Source organism: Thalassophryne amazonica, chromosome 5, assembly GCF_902500255.1.
Source record: "Thalassophryne amazonica chromosome 5, fThaAma1.1, whole genome shotgun sequence".
NCBI classification, from domain to species: domain Eukaryota; kingdom Metazoa; phylum Chordata; class Actinopteri; order Batrachoidiformes; family Batrachoididae; genus Thalassophryne; species Thalassophryne amazonica.
Window position 1 is genome coordinate 83,345,034 of NC_047107.1, and position 6,000 is coordinate 83,351,033.

General features: G+C 40.6%; 1 protein-coding gene across 5 annotated transcripts in view; it reads left to right on the forward strand.

Annotated features, from left to right (window-relative positions):
* Window positions 1-6,000, forward strand: part of cltcl1 (clathrin, heavy chain-like 1) — an 80,889-nt gene that overhangs the window by 70,492 nt on the left and 4,397 nt on the right. The window lies entirely within an intron of this gene.

The following is a 6,000-nucleotide window of genomic DNA, read 5'->3' on the forward strand; positions in this document are numbered from 1 at the left end:
AGCGATTTCACAAGTTTTCAAGTAGGTATTCACCAAAGCCATTTCCATCCTTTTTGCAAAATCAACTACCATCTGCCCTTCCACATTCCTGTCCTTGATACCATATCTACTCATTACTTCCTCATCACCTTTGTTCCCTTTGCCAACATGGCCATTGAAGTCTGCTCCTGTCACCACTCTTTCATGCTTGGGCACACTCTCCACCAACTCACCTAACTCACTCCAGAAATCCAACTTCTCCTTCATCTTGCAACCTAACCATGGGGCATATGCACTGATGATATTCATCATCACCCCTTCGTACTCATCACCCTGTCGACACTCACTTAATCTCCAACACATTCTTAACATACTCCTTTAAAGTGACCCCAACACCATTTCTCTTCCTATCATCACCATGATACAACAACTTGAACCACCGCCTATGCTCCTGCTCTTACTTCCCTTCCACTTGGTCTCTTGTACCCACAATATGTCTACCTTTCTCCTCTCCATCATCTCAGCCACCTCTCTCCTTTACAACCCCAATTCTAATGAAGTTGGGCCGTTGTGTGAAATGTAAACAAAAACATAATACAGTGACTTGCAAAACGTCTTCAACCTATATTCAGTTGAATACACCACAAAGACAAGATATTTAATGTTCAAACTGATGAGCTTTATTGTTTTTGTGCAAATATTTGCTCATTTTGAAATGGATGCCTGCAACACATTTCAAAAAAGCTAGGACTGGTATGTTTACTGCTGTGTTACATCACCTTTCCTTCTAACAACACTCAATAAGCGTTTGGGAACCGAGGACACTAACTGTGAGTGTCATGATTGGGTATAAAAGGAGTATCCCCAAAAGGCTCAGCCGTTCACAAGCAAAGATGGGGTGATAATCACCACTTTGTGAACAATTGCGTGGAAAAAAAATAGTTCAACAGTTTAAGAACAATGTTTCTCAATGTTCAATTGCAAGGAATTTAGGGATTCCATCTTCTACAGTTCATAATATAATCAGAAGATTCCGAGAATCTGGAGAACGTTCTACATGTAAGCGGCAAGGCCGAAAACCAACATTGAATGCCCGTGACCTTCGATCCCTCAGGTGGCACTGCATTAAAAACCGACATCATTGTGTAAAGGATCTTACCACGTGGGCTCAGGAACACTTCAGAAAACAACTGTCAGTTAACACAGTTCATCGCTGCATCTACAAGTGCAAGTTAAAACTCTACCATGCAAAGTGAAAGCCATACATCAACAACATCCAGAAACACCACCGCCTTCTCTGGGACCGAACTCATTTGAAATGGACAGACGCAAAGCGGAAAAGTGTGCTGTGGTCTTGAGTCCACATTTCAAATTGTTTTTGGAAATCATGGACGTCGTGTCCTCCGGACAAAAGAGGAAAAAGACCATCCAGTTTTTTACCAGCGCAAAGTTCAAAAGCCAACATCTGTGATTGTATGGGGGTGTGTTAGTGCCCATGGCATGGGCAACTTACACATCTGTGATGGCACCATCAATTCTGAAAGGTACATCCAGGTTTTGGAGCAACACATGCTGCCATCCAAGCAACGTCTTTTTCAGGGACGTCCCTGCTTATTTCAGCAAGACAATGCCAAGCCAAATTCTGCATTCTGTGTTACAACAGTGTGGCTTCGTAGTTAGAGTGCAGGTACTAGACTGGCCTGTCTGCAGTCCAGACCTGTCTCCCATTGAAAATGTGTGGCGCATTATGAAGCGCAAAATACGACAACGGAGACCCCAGACTGTTGAACAACTGAAGTTATACATCAAGCAAGAATGGGAAAGAATTCCACCTACAAAGCTTCAACAATTCCTCAGTTCCCAAACGCTTGAGTGTTAGAAGGAAAGGCGATGTAACACAGTGGTAAACATACCGCATGTTGTAGGCATCCATTTCAAAATGAACAAATATTTGCACAAAAACTATAAAGTTTATCAGTTTGAACATTAAATATCTTGTCTTTGTGGTGTATTCAATTGAATAGAGGTTGAAGAGGATTTGCAAATCATTGTATTCTGTTTTTATTTACATTTTACACAACGTCCCAACTTCATTGGATTTGGGGTTGTACCATTTATACTGTCAGTATTCAAGGTCCAGACTCTCACTTCCACGCTTTTAGTTTTCCTCTTCTCCTGCTGTCTGTGGACACGTTCTGCTCCTCTTCTTCTTCTTTGCCCAACAGTGACCCAATTTCCTCCAGCACCATGTTGGGCACTGGTGGTAATGGTTGTTAACCCAGGCCTTGACTGATCCAGTATGGATCATGCGTTTCTACACATGCTGTTAAAATTTGAGATCATTTGAATGGAATTTGGTCAAATTGATTTAATTATTTGGAGATATTTTTATTTTTAGAATTTTATGGAGATTATTTCATTTTATTACAGACTGTTCAGATATCACCACAAACTCTATTATCAGGTGGATGTGAATTTAATTTTCTTTTGCTCAAAGTACGAGGTCTGTGAGAAAAGTATCGTACCTTTTTTATTTTTTTCAAAAACTATATGGATTTGATTCATATGTTTTTACGTCAGCCAAGCTTGAACCTTCGTGCGCATGCGTGAGTTTTTCCACGCCTGTCGGTTGCGTCATTCACCTGTGGGCAGGCTTTGAGTGAGCACTGCTCCACCCCTCTCGTCGTTGTTTCATTGCGAGGAAATGGCGGAATGATTTGGGCTTTTTTTTCCCATCAGAATTTTTTCAGAAACTGTTAGAGACAAGCAGCTGGAAACCATTCGAAAAATTTATCTGGCTTTCGGTGAAAATTTTACGGGCTTCACAGAGAATGACTGTTACTACAGCTGTAAGGACGCCCCACAATGGCGCACAGCGCGCCACGCTCCGAGCCCTCATCGAGAGGCAGAAAACACCACCACATCATTTCTAAACGGATGGCTGTGTGGAGCCGGGACCGTCGTGTGCGATTTCTCTGGTTATCACAAGAGCTGGACATCAGCCATTTTACGGCAGATTTCACTTTTAACAAGAGATTTTGTCATGGAAAGCCGCGCGGAGGCTTCGCGCGTCAGGACCGATTCGCTGATCGAGCGAGACAAAGGAACACCTCGGTTTCGGAGTGCCAGGGGACAAGTTGGGACATGCCTATCTCGGCTTTCAATACTTACCAGCCCAGTGAGTATAAGAGAAATTGTGGAGAGCTGGGATTTAAGATGTCCAGCTCTTGTGATAACCAGAGAAATTGCTCACGACGGTCCCAGCTCCACACAGCCATCCGTTTAGAAATGATGTGGTGTTTTCTGCCTCTCGATGGCGGCTCAGAGCGCGGCGCGCCGTGCGCCATTGTGGGGCATCCTTAAAGTGGTAGTAACAGTCCTTATTCTCTGTGAAGCCCGTAAAATTTTCACCGAAAGCCAGATAAATTTTTCGAATGGTTTCCAGCTGCTTGTCTCTAACAGTTTCTGAAAAAATTCTGATGGGAAAAAAAAGCCCAAATCATTCCGCCATTTCCTGACAATGAAAATCCAACGAGGGGGCTGGACCACTCTTCCCACAAGGCGTGCTCACAGGCAAATGACGTAACCGACAGACGTGGAAAAACTCACGCATGCGCACGAAGGTTCAAGCTTGGCTGACGTAAAAACATATGAATCAAATCCATATAGTTTTTGAAAAAAATAAAAAGGTCCGTTACTTTTCTCACAGACCTCCTATTGAAGTAGGTTATCGAAAGGGCCTTTCACAACGAATGTGCACAGAAATCCTTTATTTTCAACAGCTAGCCCCACGCAGAAGCTGGCACCAAGAAAAGCAACAGGCATCATCATTCACATGGCACTGCCGCTCGGCAACAGCATGCCACAGTGACAAATACTGCATGACCAATATAACCAAGGCACCCTGCAAAGACAACAAACCAAAGGAGCTGACGTGTGTCAGGCACCTCAACAGAGAGCTTGCTAATTTTACACAGAGTAGTTTTTAAAAGAAAAATACTTACAAATACATATTCATCTTTTTTTTTTTTTTTTTACCTCAAGTTAAATGTTTGGCTTATCTACATTTTCATTTTTGAAGTAAAAACACTTATTTCTGGGGGTATTGGGGAAAATATTATCAGCCAGTAAAAGCGTAAAGATAATTGTTATCTGCAGATAGGATAATTAGTGCTGATGGAAATATCTGCTTGTAGGTGTGATCAGGCTTGCCTGAATCTGCCTGGCTGAGTCTAAAAACACAGTCGTCAAATCAGACAAATTCTCCTTCATTGCCATTTGCCTTCTTTGTAGCAGATAAAATAAAATGTATTATTTGTATCAATTCATATAGTTTCAGGAGGGTGAAAAGAAATCTTAAGAATACAAATATGAGCTACGTGGACTTTAACAGCAGTCTCCTGACGTAAACTGTTTTTCCGCTTTCTTGCTGAAAGTTTCTGGTGTTGTATGTGGTTAAAATAAACAGCTGCCAGGAGATTACAAATTTTATATCCTCTTTGCGAGAGGTAGGAGAGTTTAGTATTTTGTGTATTTGTATTCACTTTTATTGAAAGACGGCACACTTGTAAATTATTCATTTATCCATATCTGAAACAGACTCCACAAGCATACAAATAAGTGTATCCAGTTATTAACAAAGGAACTCGCAACATTTGCCAATGAGAGGGGGAGGATTTAAGGTGTACGTTACGTGAAATCACTTATTTGAAAACTACAAACATAATTAAACTCCCCAGAAATGGAGTATATTGGAGTGCCTTTCTTTGTGCATGACTTGATGATGCTCAGAGTAAAATGTCTAATTTAGATTTCTTCTTGTTTGGGTGACCTGGCCCTTTAATTGTAGATAGACAGTTCAAGTAACTTGTTTGGAACGTCTGATCAAACCTACATGGCTTCTCTTCTGAGATAACCTCAGCACAGATACACTGCATGTATTGCTCTGCTTTGGAAGTGGGAATTATAAACTAGCAGTTAAATACTGCTGTTGGCACAATCCCAAATCAGAAAAAGTTGGGACAAAATAGAAGGGGGAAAAAAAAATCCACAGTGATTCTTGCATTTACTTTGGCTTCTATTTCATTGTGGACAGTATGAACCAAAGCTCTCTGGTCAACTTCATTTAATTTAATATACATTCATACTGGCAATATATTCATAAATAAATACATACATACATACATACACACAGTAGTGTTCAGAATAATAGTAGTGCTATGTGACTAAAAAGTTTAATCCAGGTTTTGAGTATATTTCTTATTGTTACATGGGAAACAAGAAACCAGTAGATTCACAAATCCAACAAGACCATGCATTCATGATATGCACACTCTTAAGGCTATGAAATTGGGCTATTAGTAAAAAAAAAAGTAGAAAAGGGGGTGTTCACAATAATAGCAGCATCTGCTGTTGACACTACAAACTCAAACTCAAAACTATTATGTTCAAACTGCCTTTTAGCAATCCTGTGAATCACTGAAGTAGTATTTACTTGTATAACCACAGTTTTTCATGATTTCTTCACATCTGCGAGGCATAACTTTTGTTGGTTTGGAACCAAGATTTTGCTCGTGCTTGGGGTCATTGTCTTGTTGAAACACCCATTTCAAGGGCATGTCCTGAGCCTTTGCCATTCTGGTTATTCTTCTATCCATTTTGATGGTTTTCCGTTTTCGTCCACGCGTCTCTGGATTTTTGTCCATTTTAAAGCATTGGAGATCATTGTAGATGAACAGCCTATAATTTTTTGCACCTGTGTATAAGTTTTCCCCTCTCCAATCAACTTTTTAATCAAACTACGCTGTTCTTCTGAACAATGTCTTGAACGTCCCATTTTCCTCAGGCTTTCAAAGAGAAAAGCATGTTCAACAGGTGCTGGCTTCATCCTTAAATAGGGGACACGTGATTCACACCTGTTTGTTCCACAAAATTGACGAACTCACTTACTGAATGCCACACTACTATTATTGTGAACACCCCCTTTTCTACTTTTTTTTTTTACTAATAGCCCAATTTCAA